This window comes from Oryctolagus cuniculus, chromosome 10 (genome assembly GCF_051225735.1).
Source record: "Oryctolagus cuniculus isolate XC-2025 breed Fujian yellow rabbit chromosome 10, ASM5122573v1, whole genome shotgun sequence".
NCBI lineage: Eukaryota > Metazoa > Chordata > Mammalia > Lagomorpha > Leporidae > Oryctolagus > Oryctolagus cuniculus.
Genome location: NC_142876.1, coordinates 74570688 through 74584520, shown reverse-complemented (window position 1 = coordinate 74584520; position 13833 = coordinate 74570688). Strand labels below are relative to the sequence as shown.

Sequence of the window (13833 nt, the reverse complement as noted above, 5' to 3'; positions counted from 1 at the left end):
TGTAAGTCAGAGACAGAGGGAGAGGGTGCCTGTATTGCCTGCGAGGCTTGGTGTGGGGTCCCTCCTTTGCGCTCTGGAGGGCTTCCGCGGCTGTGGCGCGTGGCCGCCGCACGGCCAGGTGGCGCAGAGGGCCCGCGGGTTGGGCTGCGCGAGGCACCGGGCCCTGAGTGGTGGGCAACCGCGCCCTGGCGTCGTCTTCGGGCGGTGGTCGTGGTCGTGGTCGTGGTCACAGTCATTGGGCTCCCTGGGAGACAGGAGCCCGGGAGGGGCGGTGGGAGTGCAGGTGCCGGGAGCTGCTGGTGCGGCGGGCTGCGGGGTTGGGGCGGCCGGCAGGGGAGCGCCCTGGCGGGCGGTGAGTCGCTGGTTTGGGGTTGGAGGGGGCGCGCTGGATGGCGCGGGGCGTGGCCTGTGTCCCGGGGTGGGCCCCGGGGTTGGCGGTGGGGCTGCGGCAGCCGGGGACAGCTGGCCGGCCCGCCCGTGCCCGTGCCCGTGCCCGTGCCCGTGCCCAGGCCCAGGCCCAGGCCCAGGCCCGAGGCGCGGGCGGGCTGGGGCTGCCAGGTGGAGGGGTCGGGCTTCTGCCCCCTGCTGGAGCTGCGTTGGGGGTCGCAGGGGTCCCGGCGTGCGGGCTGGCGGATGGGGGCGTGGCTAGGCAGCCAGCCAAAGGCGAGCAAAAGGGGAGGGTGCCGCGGGGCAAAAGCCTACAGCACCCGGTATTCCCAGGCGGTCTCCCATCCAAGTACTAACCAGGCCCGACCCTGCTTAGCTTCCGAGATCAGACGAGATCGGGCGCGTTCAGGGTGGTATGGCCGTAGACGCCAGAGGCTGCCTCCAGGCCCCTCTTGAGTGCGCGCCCGCACAGCCGCCGCCGCCGCCGCCGCCGCCGCCTCCTCCTCCTCCTCCTCCTGCCCGCTCCCCGCTCTCACTCCCATTCCCATTCCCATTCCCATTCCCGCTCCCGCTCCCGCTGCCGCTTCTCCTCCGCCTCCTCCCTCTTTTCTCTTCTCTTCTCTTCTCCTCCTCCCCCCCCCTCCTCCTCAGCCGCCCTCCGCCTAGCCCTGCACCAGTGCCCGAACTCCAGCCCTCCGCCTGCCCAGCCCAGGACCTGCAGTGCAGCACCGGGCGCCCAGTCGGCACGCTGCCGCCAAGCCAAGGGGAGCCAACCTCCTCCGGCTGCCGCTGGCCACAGGGAACTCCTACTCTCTCTTTCTAGGCCGGATCCCCTGCCTGCCGCCATCGCCCAGCCACACGCCAGCCGTGCCCGGCAGCCTCCACGCCTGCCCAGGGCTGCGCCCCGCGGCTCGCGGGTCCCGGCACCAGGGGGTTCGGCGCCCCACACCACCGCGGCCCGGGCCTTCCCTCCTACCCGGCCGCCAGCAGCCCCCCCACCGCTGACGCACAGGTCGCCCGCCCTCCCCCGGCACGGCCGCCGCGCCTCCACACACTCCCACGCCGCGAGGACAGCTGAGGGCCTGGGGACCCTTGTCCCCGCTCGGTCACGGGGGCCCAAGTGGGGCAGCAGGTCGGGAAGGAGGGCGGCAGCGCACGGAATCACCCCCGCCGCACGCTCGCGTGGGCACTCACACACACACACACACACACACACACACACGCCTACACAAGGGGCACACAGTCGCACACCCCGACACCCTTCGTGGCACAGAGGGATTTCCGTCCTCAGCGCCGATTTCCGTCCTCAGCGCCCGTTCCCTCACGGGAGGGTGGGGCGCTTCAGCGCGACCCGCACCCTCCAGCCCGGCAGCCAGTTCGAGACTGTCGCTCCCCCTCTTCATGGAGGAACGACACAGGACCCTGCGCTGTTCTTTCGTCTGCTCGGCCCTCCCCGGGTTTGCTGCTGGTTCTTCCCGGGTTGGCTACCGTCCCTTCCACCTCCGTGGAAGGGCGGTTCCCCCTGCCACATTCCCCACTTCCGCGGGGGAGCGGCACACCGCCGGCCGGCCGGCCGGCTCTCTCGGGGGCTGCACAGGTGTTCCCCTTAGATGTTCCTGGTGCATGTTGTCTCTCTCCTCCTTTATAGTCCTCTTCCGCCAATCCCAACTCGGCTGCCCACACGCCAAGTACGCTGCTCTCCTCCAATCAGGAGCAGGATCAGCTCCTGGAGGTCATCACTCAAGTTGGCAAGAGGCAGCTGCATAGAAGCTGTTTTCTCCTCTCCCAGCGCCATATTGTGGGAGAGCAGATGCATAGAATAAGTCTTAATTCCAGTAACTCAGTCCAATCCGAGTTGCTCCCCACAGAGACCACAGGCTGTGTGCTGCCTGCCTGCCACGGACCCTCTGTCCCGGGGAGGTCCTGTGGGCACGCAGCCTGTGGCCGCGGGTCTCTGCCTGGCCTGCCAAAAGGGTGCCCCGTTTGGATGCTGTGTGAGTCAGGGCTGATGGGGGAGAGGGGGACAGAGAGAGGAGAGAGAGACAGAGAGAGAGAGAGAAAGAGAGAGAGACGTGTAGGTGTTGGTGTAAGTCAGAGACAGAGGGAGAGGGTGCCTGTATTGCCTGCGAGGCTTGGTGTGGGGTCCCTCCTTTGCGCTCTGGAGGGCTTCCGCGGCTGTGGCGCGTGGCCGCCGCACGGCCAGGTGGCGCAGAGGGCCCGCGGGTTGGGCTGCGCGAGGCACCGGGCCCTGAGTGGTGGGCAACCGCGCCCTGGCGTCGTCTTCGGGCGGTGGTCGTGGTCGTGGTCGTGGTCACAGTCATTGGGCTCCCTGGGAGACAGGAGCCCGGGAGGGGCGGTGGGAGTGCAGGTGCCGGGAGCTGCTGGTGCGGCGGGCTGCGGGGTTGGGGCGGCCGGCAGGGGAGCGCCCTGGCGGGCGGTGAGTCGCTGGTTTGGGGTTGGAGGGGGCGCGCTGGATGGCGCGGGGCGTGGCCTGTGTCCCGGGGTGGGCCCCGGGGTTGGCGGTGGGGCTGCGGCAGCCGGGGACAGCTGGCCGGCCCGCCCGTGCCCGTGCCCGTGCCCGTGCCCGTGCCCGTGCCCGTGCCCGTGCCCAGGCCCAGGCCCGAGGCGCGGGCGGGCTGGGGCTGCCAGGTGGAGGGGTCGGGCTTCTGCCCCCTGCTGGAGCTGCGTTGGGGGTCGCAGGGGTCCCGGCGTGCGGGCTGGCGGATGGGGGCGTGGCTAGGCAGCCAGCCAAAGGCGAGCAAAAGGGGAGGGTGCCGCGGGGCAAAAGCCTACAGCACCCGGTATTCCCAGGCGGTCTCCCATCCAAGTACTAACCAGGCCCGACCCTGCTTAGCTTCCGAGATCAGACGAGATCGGGCGCGTTCAGGGTGGTATGGCCGTAGACGCCAGAGGCCGCCTCCAGGCCCCCCTTGAGTGCGCGCACGCACAGCCGCCGCCGCCGCCGCCGCCGCCGCCGCCGCCGCCGCCGCCTCCGCCTCCGCCTCCGCCGCCGCCGCCTCCTCCTCCTCCTCCTCCTGCCCGCTCCCCGCTCTCACTCCCATTCCCATTCCCATTCCCATTCCCATTCCCACTCCCGCTCCCGCTCCCGCTGCCGCTTCTCCTCCGCCTCCTCCCTCTTTTCTCTTCTCTTCTCTTCTCCTCCTCCCCCCCCCTCCTCCTCAGCCGCCCTCCGCCTAGCCCTGCACCAGTGCCCGAACTCCAGCCCTCCGCCTGCCCAGCCCAGGACCTGCAGCACCGGGCGCCCAGTCGGCACGCTGCCGCCAAGCCAAGGGGAGCCAACCTCCTCCGGCTGCCGCTGGCCACAGGGAACTCCTACTCTCTCTTTCTAGGCCGGATCCCCTGCCTGCCGCCATCGCCCAGCCACACGCCAGCCGTGCCCGGCAGCCTCCACGCCTGCCCAGGGCTGCGCCCCGCGGCTCGCGGGTCCCGGCACCAGGGGGTTCGGCGCCCCACACCACCGCGGCCCGGGCCTTCCCTCCTACCCGGCCGCCAGCAGCCCCCCCACCGCTGACGCACAGGTCGCCCGCCCTCCCCCGGCACGGCCGCCGCGCCTCCACACACTCCCACGCCGCGAGGACAGCTGAGGGCCTGGGGACCCTTGTCCCCGCTCGGTCACGGGGGCCCAAGTGGGGCAGCAGGTCGGGAAGGAGGGCGGCAGCGCACGGAATCACCCCCGCCGCACGCTCGCGTGGGCACTCACACACACACACACACACACACACACACACGCCTACACAAGGGGCACACAGTCGCACACCCCGACACCCTTCGTGGCACAGAGGGATTTCCGTCCTCAGCGCCCGTTCCCTCACGGGAGGGTGGGGCGCTTCAGCGCGACCCGCACCCTCCAGCCCGGCAGCCAGTTCGAGACTGTCGCTCCCCCTCTTCATGGAGGAACGACACAGGACCCTGCGCTGTTCTTTCGTCTGCTCGGCCCTCCCCGGGTTTGCTGCTGGTTCTTCCCGGGTTGGCTACCGTCCCTTCCACCTCCGTGGAAGGGCGGTTCCCCCTGCCACATTCCCCACTTCCGCGGGGGAGCGGCACACCGCCGGCCGGCCGGCCGGCTCTCTCGGGGGCTGCACAGGTGTTCCCCTTAGATGTTCCTGGTGCATGTTGTCTCTCTCCTCCTTTATAGTCCTCTTCCGCCAATCCCAACTCGGCTGCCCACACGCCAAGTACGCTGCTCTCCTCCAATCAGGAGCAGGATCAGCTCCTGGAGGTCATCACTCAAGTTGGCAAGAGGCAGCTGCATAGAAGCTGTTTTCTCCTCTCCCAGCGCCATATTGTGGGAGAGCAGATGCATAGAATAAGTCTTAATTCCAGTAACTCAGTCCAATCCGAGTTGCTCCCCACAGAGACCACAGGCTGTGTGCTGCCTGCCTGCCATGGACCCTCTGTCCCGGGGAGGTCCTGTGGGCACGCAGCCTGTGGCCGCGGGTCTCTGCCTGGCCTGCCAAAAGGGTGCCCCGTTTGGATGCTGTGTGAGTCAGGGCTGATGGGGGAGAGGGGGACAGAGAGAGGAGAGAGAGACAGAGAGAGAGAGAGAAAGAGAGAGAGACGTGTAGGTGTTGGTGTAAGTCAGAGACAGAGGGAGAGGGTGCCTGTATTGCCTGCGAGGCTTGGTGTGGGGTCCCTCCTTTGCGCTCTGGAGGGCTTCCGCGGCTGTGGCGCGTGGCCGCCGCACGGCCAGGTGGCGCAGAGGGCCCGCGGGTTGGGCTGCGCGAGGCACCGGGCCCTGAGTGGTGGGCAACCGCGCCCTGGCGTCGTCTTCGGGCGGTGGTCGTGGTCGTGGTCGTGGTCACAGTCATTGGGCTCCCTGGGAGACAGGAGCCCGGGAGGGGCGGTGGGAGTGCAGGTGCCGGGAGCTGCTGGTGCGGCGGGCTGCGGGGTTGGGGCGGCCGGCAGGGGAGCGCCCTGGCGGGCGGTGAGTCGCTGGTTTGGGGTTGGAGGGGGCGCGCTGGATGGCGCGGGGCGTGGCCTGTGTCCCGGGGTGGGCCCCGGGGTTGGCGGTGGGGCTGCGGCAGCCGGGGACAGCTGGCCGGCCCGCCCGTGCCCGTGCCCGTGCCCGTGCCCGTGCCCAGGCCCAGGCCCAGGCCCAGGCCCGAGGCGCGGGCGGGCTGGGGCTGCCAGGTGGAGGGGTCGGGCTTCTGCCCCCTGCTGGAGCTGCGTTGGGGGTCGCAGGGGTCCCGGCGTGCGGGCTGGCGGATGGGGGCGTGGCTAGGCAGCCAGCCAAAGGCGAGCAAAAGGGGAGGGTGCCGCGGGGCAAAAGCCTACAGCACCCGGTATTCCCAGGCGGTCTCCCATCCAAGTACTAACCAGGCCCGACCCTGCTTAGCTTCCGAGATCAGACGAGATCGGGCGCGTTCAGGGTGGTATGGCCGTAGACGCCAGAGGCTGCCTCCAGGCCCCTCTTGAGTGCGCGCCCGCACAGCCGCCGCCGCCGCCGCCGCCGCCGCCGCCGCCTCCTCCTCCTCCTCCTGCCCGCTCCCCGCTCTCACTCCCATTCCCATTCCCATTCCCATTCCCGCTCCCGCTCCCGCTGCCGCTTCTCCTCCACCTCCTCCCTCTTTTCTCTTCTCTTCTCTTCTCCTCCTCCCCCCCCCTCCTCCTCAGCCGCCCTCCGCCTAGCCCTGCACCAGTGCCCGAACTCCAGCCCTCCGCCTGCCCAGCCCAGGACCTGCAGCACCGGGCGCCCAGTCGGCACGCTGCCGCCAAGCCAAGGGGAGCCAACCTCCTCCGGCTGCCGCTGGCCACAGGGAACTCCTACTCTCTCTTTCTAGGCCGGATCCCCTGCCTGCCGCCATCGCCCAGCCACACGCCAGCCGTGCCCGGCAGCCTCCACGCCTGCCCAGGGCTGCGCCCCGCGGCTCGCGGGTCCCGGCACCAGGGGGTTCGGCGCCCCACACCACCGCGGCCCGGGCCTTCCCTCCTACCCGGCCGCCAGCAGCCCGCCCACCGCTGACGCACAGGTCGGCCGCCGCGCCTCCACACACTCCCACGCCGCGAGGACAGCTGAGGGCCTGGGGACCCTTGTCCCCGCTCGGTCACGGGGGCCCAAGTGGGGCAGCAGGTCGGGAAGGAGGGCGGCAGCGCACGGAATCACCCCCGCCGCACGCTCGCGTGGGCACTCACACACACACACACACACACACACACGCCTACACAAGGGGCACACAGTCGCACACCCCGACACCCTTCGTGGCACAGAGGGATTTCCGTCCTCAGCGCCCGTTCCCTCACGGGAGGGTGGGGCGCTTCAGCGCGACCCGCACCCTCCAGCCCGGCAGCCAGTTCGAGACTGTCGCTCCCCCTCTTCATGGAGGAACGACACAGGACCCTGCGCTGTTCTTTCGTCTGCTCGGCCCTCCCCGGGTTTGCTGCTGGTTCTTCCCGGGTTGGCTACCGTCCCTTCCACCTCCGTGGAAGGGCGGTTCCCCCTGCCACATTCCCCACTTCCGCGGGGGAGCGGCACACCGCCGGCCGGCCGGCCGGCTCTCTCGGGGGCTGCACAGGTGTTCCCCTTAGATGTTCCTGGTGCATGTTGTCTCTCTCCTCCTTTATAGTCCTCTTCCGCCAATCCCAACTCGGCTGCCCACACGCCAAGTACGCTGCTCTCCTCCAATCAGGAGCAGGATCAGCTCCTGGAGGTCATCACTCAAGTTGGCAAGAGGCAGCTGCATAGAAGCTGTTTTCTCCTCTCCCAGCGCCATATTGTGGGAGAGCAGATGCATAGAATAAGTCTTAATTCCAGTAACTCAGTCCAATCCGAGTTGCTCCCCACAGAGACCACAGGCTGTGTGCTGCCTGCCTGCCACGGACCCTCTGTCCCGGGGAGGTCCTGTGGGCACGCAGCCTGTGGCCGCGGGTCTCTGCCTGGCCTGCCAAAAGGGTGCCCCGTTTGGATGCTGTGTGAGTCAGGGCTGATGGGGGAGAGGGGGACAGAGAGAGGAGAGAGAGACAGAGAGAGAGAGAGAAAGAGAGAGAGACGTGTAGGTGTTGGTGTAAGTCAGAGACAGAGGGAGAGGGTGCCTGTATTGCCTGCGAGGCTTGGTGTGGGGTCCCTCCTTTGCGCTCTGGAGGGCTTCCGCGGCTGTGGCGCGTGGCCGCCGCACGGCCAGGTGGCGCAGAGGGCCCGCGGGTTGGGCTGCGCGAGGCACCGGGCCCTGAGTGGTGGGCAACCGCGCCCTGGCGTCGTCTTCGGGCGGTGGTCGTGGTCGTGGTCGTGGTCACAGTCATTGGGCTCCCTGGGAGACAGGAGCCCGGGAGGGGCGGTGGGAGTGCAGGTGCCGGGAGCTGCTGGTGCGGCGGGCTGCGGGGTTGGGGCGGCCGGCAGGGGAGCGCCCTGGCGGGCGGTGAGTCGCTGGTTTGGGGTTGGAGGGGGCGCGCTGGATGGCGCGGGGCGTGGCCTGTGTCCCGGGGTGGGCCCCGGGGTTGGCGGTGGGGCTGCGGCAGCCGGGGACAGCTGGCCGGCCCGCCCGTGCCCGTGCCCGTGCCCGTGCCCGTGCCCAGGCCCAGGCCCAGGCCCAGGCCCGAGGCGCGGGCGGGCTGGGGCTGCCAGGTGGAGGGGTCGGGCTTCTGCCCCCTGCTGGAGCTGCGTTGGGGGTCGCAGGGGTCCCGGCGTGCGGGCTGGCGGATGGGGGCGTGGCTAGGCAGCCAGCCAAAGGCGAGCAAAAGGGGAGGGTGCCGCGGGGCAAAAGCCTACAGCACCCGGTATTCCCAGGCGGTCTCCCATCCAAGTACTAACCAGGCCCGACCCTGCTTAGCTTCCGAGATCAGACGAGATCGGGCGCGTTCAGGGTGGTATGGCCGTAGACGCCAGAGGCTGCCTCCAGGCCCCTCTTGAGTGCGCGCCCGCACAGCCGCCGCCGCCGCCGCCGCCGCCGCCGCCGCCTCCTCCTCCTCCTCCTGCCCGCTCCCCGCTCTCACTCCCATTCCCATTCCCATTCCCATTCCCGCTCCCGCTCCCGCTGCCGCTTCTCCTCCGCCTCCTCCCTCTTTTCTCTTCTCTTCTCTTCTCCTCCTCCCCCCCCCTCCTCCTCAGCCGCCCTCCGCCTAGCCCTGCACCAGTGCCCGAACTCCAGCCCTCCGCCTGCCCAGCCCAGGACCTGCAGCACCGGGCGCCCAGTCGGCACGCTGCCGCCAAGCCAAGGGGAGCCAACCTCCTCCGGCTGCCGCTGGCCACAGGGAACTCCTACTCTCTCTTTCTAGGCCGGATCCCCTGCCTGCCGCCATCGCCCAGCCACACGCCAGCCGTGCCCGGCAGCCTCCACGCCTGCCCAGGGCTGCGCCCCGCGGCTCGCGGGTCCCGGCACCAGGGGGTTCGGCGCCCCACACCACCGCGGCCCGGGCCTTCCCTCCTACCCGGCCGCCAGCAGCCCCCCCACCGCTGACGCACAGGTCGCCCGCCCTCCCCCGGCACGGCCGCCGCGCCTCCACACACTCCCACGCCGCGAGGACAGCTGAGGGCCTGGGGACCCTTGTCCCCGCTCGGTCACGGGGGCCCAAGTGGGGCAGCAGGTCGGGAAGGAGGGCGGCAGCGCACGGAATCACCCCCGCCGCACGCTCGCGTGGGCACTCACACACACACACACACACACACACACACGCCTACACAAGGGGCACACAGTCGCACACCCCGACACCCTTCGTGGCACAGAGGGATTTCCGTCCTCAGCGCCCGTTCCCTCACGGGAGGGTGGGGCGCTTCAGCGCGACCCGCACCCTCCAGCCCGGCAGCCAGTTCGAGACTGTCGCTCCCCCTCTTCATGGAGGAACGACACAGGACCCTGCGCTGTTCTTTCGTCTGCTCGGCCCTCCCCGGGTTTGCTGCTGGTTCTTCCCGGGTTGGCTACCGTCCCTTCCACCTCCGTGGAAGGGCGGTTCCCCCTGCCACATTCCCCACTTCCGCGGGGGAGCGGCACACCGCCGGCCGGCCGGCCGGCTCTCTCGGGGGCTGCACAGGTGTTCCCCTTAGATGTTCCTGGTGCATGTTGTCTCTCTCCTCCTTTATAGTCCTCTTCCGCCAATCCCAACTCGGCTGCCCACACGCCAAGTACGCTGCTCTCCTCCAATCAGGAGCAGGATCAGCTCCTGGAGGTCATCACTCAAGTTGGCAAGAGGCAGCTGCATAGAAGCTGTTTTCTCCTCTCCCAGCGCCATATTGTGGGAGAGCAGATGCATAGAATAAGTCTTAATTCCAGTAACTCAGTCCAATCCGAGTTGCTCCCCACAGAGACCACAGGCTGTGTGCTGCCTGCCTGCCACGGACCCTCTGTCCCGGGGAGGTCCTGTGGGCACGCAGCCTGTGGCCGCGGGTCTCTGCCTGGCCTGCCAAAAGGGTGCCCCGTTTGGATGCTGTGTGAGTCAGGGCTGATGGGGGAGAGGGGGACAGAGAGAGGAGAGAGAGACAGAGAGAGAGAGAGAAAGAGAGAGAGACGTGTAGGTGTTGGTGTAAGTCAGAGACAGAGGGAGAGGGTGCCTGTATTGCCTGCGAGGCTTGGTGTGGGGTCCCTCCTTTGCGCTCTGGAGGGCTTCCGCGGCTGTGGCGCGTGGCCGCCGCACGGCCAGGTGGCGCAGAGGGCCCGCGGGTTGGGCTGCGCGAGGCACCGGGCCCTGAGTGGTGGGCAACCGCGCCCTGGCGTCGTCTTCGGGCGGTGGTCGTGGTCGTGGTCGTGGTCACAGTCATTGGGCTCCCTGGGAGACAGGAGCCCGGGAGGGGCGGTGGGAGTGCAGGTGCCGGGAGCTGCTGGTGCGGCGGGCTGCGGGGTTGGGGCGGCCGGCAGGGGAGCGCCCTGGCGGGCGGTGAGTCGCTGGTTTGGGGTTGGAGGGGGCGCGCTGGATGGCGCGGGGCGTGGCCTGTGTCCCGGGGTGGGCCCCGGGGTTGGCGGTGGGGCTGCGGCAGCCGGGGACAGCTGGCCGGCCCGCCCGTGCCCGTGCCCGTGCCCGTGCCCGTGCCCAGGCCCAGGCCCAGGCCCAGGCCCGAGGCGCGGGCGGGCTGGGGCTGCCAGGTGGAGGGGTCGGGCTTCTGCCCCCTGCTGGAGCTGCGTTGGGGGTCGCAGGGGTCCCGGCGTGCGGGCTGGCGGATGGGGGCGTGGCTAGGCAGCCAGCCAAAGGCGAGCAAAAGGGGAGGGTGCCGCGGGGCAAAAGCCTACAGCACCCGGTATTCCCAGGCGGTCTCCCATCCAAGTACTAACCAGGCCCGACCCTGCTTAGCTTCCGAGATCAGACGAGATCGGGCGCGTTCAGGGTGGTATGGCCGTAGACGCCAGAGGCTGCCTCCAGGCCCCTCTTGAGTGCGCGCCCGCACAGCCGCCGCCGCCGCCTCCTCCTCCTCCTCCTGCCCGCTCCCCGCTCTCACTCCCATTCCCATTCCCATTCCCATTCCCGCTCCCGCTCCCGCTGCCGCTTCTCCTCCGCCTCCTCCCTCTTTTCTCTTCTCTTCTCTTCTCCTCCTCCCCCCCCTCCTCCTCAGCCGCCCTCCGCCTAGCCCTGCACCAGTGCCCGAACTCCAGCCCTCCGCCTGCCCAGCCCAGGACCTGCAGCACCGGGCGCCCAGTCGGCACGCTGCCGCCAAGCCAAGGGGAGCCAACCTCCTCCGGCTGCCGCTGGCCACAGGGAACTCCTACTCTCTCTTTCTAGGCCGGATCCCCTGCCTGCCGCCATCGCCCAGCCACACGCCAGCCGTGCCCGGCAGCCTCCACGCCTGCCCAGGGCTGCGCCCCGCGGCTCGCGGGTCCCGGCACCAGGGGGTTCGGCGCCCCACACCACCGCGGCCCGGGCCTTCCCTCCTACCCGGCCGCCAGCAGCCCCCCCACCGCTGACGCACAGGTCGCCCGCCCTCCCCCGGCACGGCCGCCGCGCCTCCACACACTCCCACGCCGCGAGGACAGCTGAGGGCCTGGGGACCCTTGTCCCCGCTCGGTCACGGGGGCCCAAGTGGGGCAGCAGGTCGGGAAGGAGGGCGGCAGCGCACGGAATCACCCCCGCCGCACGCTCGCGTGGGCACTCACACACACACACACACACACACACACGCCTACACAAGGGGCACACAGTCGCACACCCCGACACCCTTCGTGGCACAGAGGGATTTCCGTCCTCAGCGCCCGTTCCCTCACGGGAGGGTGGGGCGCTTCAGCGCGACCCGCACCCTCCAGCCCGGCAGCCAGTTCGAGACTGTCGCTCCCCCTCTTCATGGAGGAACGACACAGGACCCTGCGCTGTTCTTTCGTCTGCTCGGCCCTCCCCGGGTTTGCTGCTGGTTCTTCCCGGGTTGGCTACCGTCCCTTCCACCTCCGTGGAAGGGCGGTTCCCCCTGCCACATTCCCCACTTCCGCGGGGGAGCGGCACACCGCCGGCCGGCCGGCCGGCTCTCTCGGGGGCTGCACAGGTGTTCCCCTTAGATGTTCCTGGTGCATGTTGTCTCTCTCCTCCTTTATAGTCCTCTTCCGCCAATCCCAACTCGGCTGCCCACACGCCAAGTACGCTGCTCTCCTCCAATCAGGAGCAGGATCAGCTCCTGGAGGTCATCACTCAAGTTGGCAAGAGGCAGCTGCATAGAAGCTGTTTTCTCCTCTCCCAGCGCCATATTGTGGGAGAGCAGATGCATAGAATAAGTCTTAATTCCAGTAACTCAGTCCAATCCGAGTTGCTCCCCACAGAGACCACAGGCTGTGTGCTGCCTGCCTGCCACGGACCCTCTGTCCCGGGGAGGTCCTGTGGGCACGCAGCCTGTGGCCGCGGGTCTCTGCCTGGCCTGCCAAAAGGGTGCCCCGTTTGGATGCTGTGTGAGTCAGGGCTGATGGGGGAGAGGGGGACAGAGAGAGGAGAGAGAGACAGAGAGAGAGAGAGAAAGAGAGAGAGACGTGTAGGTGTTGGTGTAAGTCAGAGACAGAGGGAGAGGGTGCCTGTATTGCCTGCGAGGCTTGGTGTGGGGTCCCTCCTTTGCGCTCTGGAGGGCTTCCGCGGCTGTGGCGCGTGGCCGCCGCACGGCCAGGTGGCGCAGAGGGCCCGCGGGTTGGGCTGCGCGAGGCACCGGGCCCTGAGTGGTGGGCAACCGCGCCCTGGCGTCGTCTTCGGGCGGTGGTCGTGGTCGTGGTCGTGGTCACAGTCATTGGGCTCCCTGGGAGACAGGAGCCCGGGAGGGGCGGTGGGAGTGCAGGTGCCGGGAGCTGCTGGTGCGGCGGGCTGCGGGGTTGGGGCGGCCGGCAGGGGAGCGCCCTGGCGGGCGGTGAGTCGCTGGTTTGGGGTTGGAGGGGGCGCGCTGGATGGCGCGGGGCGTGGCCTGTGTCCCGGGGTGGGCCCCGGGGTTGGCGGTGGGGCTGCGGCAGCCGGGGACAGCTGGCCGGCCCGCCCGTGCCCGTGCCCGTGCCCGTGCCCGTGCCCGTGCCCGTGCCCGTGCCCAGGCCCAGGCCCAGGCCCAGGCCCAGGCCCGAGGCGCGGGCGGGCTGGGGCTGCCAGGTGGAGGGGTCGGGCTTCTGCCCCCTGCTGGAGCTGCGTTGGGGGTCGCAGGGGTCCCGGCGTGCGGGCTGGCGGATGGGGGCGTGGCTAGGCAGCCAGCCAAAGGCGAGCAAAAGGGGAGGGTGCCGCGGGGCAAAAGCCTACAGCACCCGGTATTCCCAGGCGGTCTCCCATCCAAGTACTAACCAGGCCCGACCCTGCTTAGCTTCCGAGATCAGACGAGATCGGGCGCGTTCAGGGTGGTATGGCCGTAGACGCCAGAGGCTGCCTCCAGGCCCCTCTTGAGTGCGCGCCCGCACAGCCGCCGCCGCCGCCGCCGCCTCCTCCTCCTCCTCCTGCCCGCTCCCCGCTCTCACTCCCATTCCCATTCCCATTCCCATTCCCGCTCCCGCTCCCGCTGCCGCTTCTCCTCCACCTCCTCCCTCTTTTCTCTTCTCTTCTCTTCTCCTCCTCCCCCCCCCTCCTCCTCAGCCGCCCTCCGCCTAGCCCTGCACCAGTGCCCGAACTCCAGCCCTCCGCCTGCCCAGCCCAGGACCTGCAGCACCGGGCGCCCAGTCGGCACGCTGCCGCCAAGCCAAGGGGAGCCAACCTCCTCCGGCTGCCGCTGGCCACAGGGAACTCCTACTCTCTCTTTCTAGGCCGGATCCCCTGCCTGCCGCCATCGCCCAGCCACACGCCAGCCGTGCCCGGCAGCCTCCACGCCTGCCCAGGGCTGCGCCCCGCGGCTCGCGGGTCCCGGCACCAGGGGGTTCGGCGCCCCACACCACCGCGGCCCGGGCCTTCCCTCCTACCCGGCCGCCAGCAGCCCCCCCACCGCTGACGCACAGGTCGCCCGCCCTCCCCCGGCACGGCCGCCGCGCCTCCACACACTCCCACGCCGCGAGGACAGCTGAGGGCCTGGGGACCCTTGTCCCCGCTCGGTCACGGGGGCCCAAGTGGGGCAGCAGGTCGGGAAGGAGGGCGGCA

The 13833-nt window shown here is 70.0% G+C and overlaps 6 non-coding genes across 6 annotated transcripts; all 6 read right to left on the bottom strand.

Moving 5' to 3' along the window:
* Window positions 1-695: 695 nt before the first annotated feature.
* Window positions 696-814, bottom strand: LOC149124242 (5S ribosomal RNA). Its single transcript, XR_016215456.1, has one exon. It is a non-coding gene; the product is annotated as a 5S ribosomal RNA (ribosomal RNA).
* Window positions 815-3173: 2359 nt separating this feature from the next.
* On the bottom strand, window positions 3174-3292 carry LOC149124241 (5S ribosomal RNA). The gene has a single exon (XR_016215455.1). It is a non-coding gene; the product is annotated as a 5S ribosomal RNA (ribosomal RNA).
* Window positions 3293-5675: 2383 nt separating this feature from the next.
* On the bottom strand, window positions 5676-5794 carry LOC149124240 (5S ribosomal RNA). The gene has a single exon (XR_016215454.1). It is a non-coding gene; the product is annotated as a 5S ribosomal RNA (ribosomal RNA).
* Window positions 5795-8103: 2309 nt separating this feature from the next.
* On the bottom strand, window positions 8104-8222 carry LOC149124239 (5S ribosomal RNA). The gene has a single exon (XR_016215453.1). It is a non-coding gene; the product is annotated as a 5S ribosomal RNA (ribosomal RNA).
* A 2330-nt stretch (window positions 8223-10552) lies between these two features.
* On the bottom strand, window positions 10553-10671 carry LOC149124238 (5S ribosomal RNA). The gene has a single exon (XR_016215452.1). It is a non-coding gene; the product is annotated as a 5S ribosomal RNA (ribosomal RNA).
* Window positions 10672-13004: 2333 nt separating this feature from the next.
* Window positions 13005-13123, bottom strand: LOC149124237 (5S ribosomal RNA). The gene has a single exon (XR_016215451.1). It is a non-coding gene; the product is annotated as a 5S ribosomal RNA (ribosomal RNA).
* Window positions 13124-13833: the final 710 nt, after the last annotated feature.